We start from the raw sequence: 609 nt of genomic DNA on the forward strand, positions 1-609 counted from the left end.
AGAGTCTTTTTTGGGACTTTTCTAACAATGCCCCTCCATGCATCCATTTGTCTGCCACCCCATGGCGTTGTTTGATTGTTATTTTTCTATATACTAGGGGTAACATGGTCATTTAATAACCTCTAGAAAGGGACTAGGGACTTTTTAGTCTCTGGAAACAAACAGAGAGGGACTTTTTAGGTACTACAGACTTTTTAGTTGGGACTAGAAAAAGTCCTAAGACTTATGAACCAAACAGGGCCTAAGTGTAAGGTTTCTGTTGGGCTGGGAAGTATATTTTTCTGGTGAGCATTTCTAGCAGATGCCGTAAAAGCTACATTAGAGAGATTTTTTGGATAACTGAGCATGGCCAGGTCCTATACTCCATCATAAAACAACATACTCCCACTATAAACTTATATAAGATCATTTAGGTCACTAATTTACTTACCTAAACGATCTTATATTAATTTTTTTTTTGCGGGAAAGGAACTTTTCATTGATCAACTATGATGATTACATTCAGATTCAACAATGCTAGCTATCTCCCTAGGGGAATTCCGGAGCCAGCATGCCGTGCGCTGTTGCGAGCGACCCATACAAGCTAGGGTGTGGCTCGCCAAATTTGCG

This window comes from Triticum aestivum, chromosome 1A (assembly GCF_018294505.1).
Source record: "Triticum aestivum cultivar Chinese Spring chromosome 1A, IWGSC CS RefSeq v2.1, whole genome shotgun sequence".
NCBI classification, from domain to species: Eukaryota; Viridiplantae; Streptophyta; class Magnoliopsida; order Poales; family Poaceae; genus Triticum; species Triticum aestivum.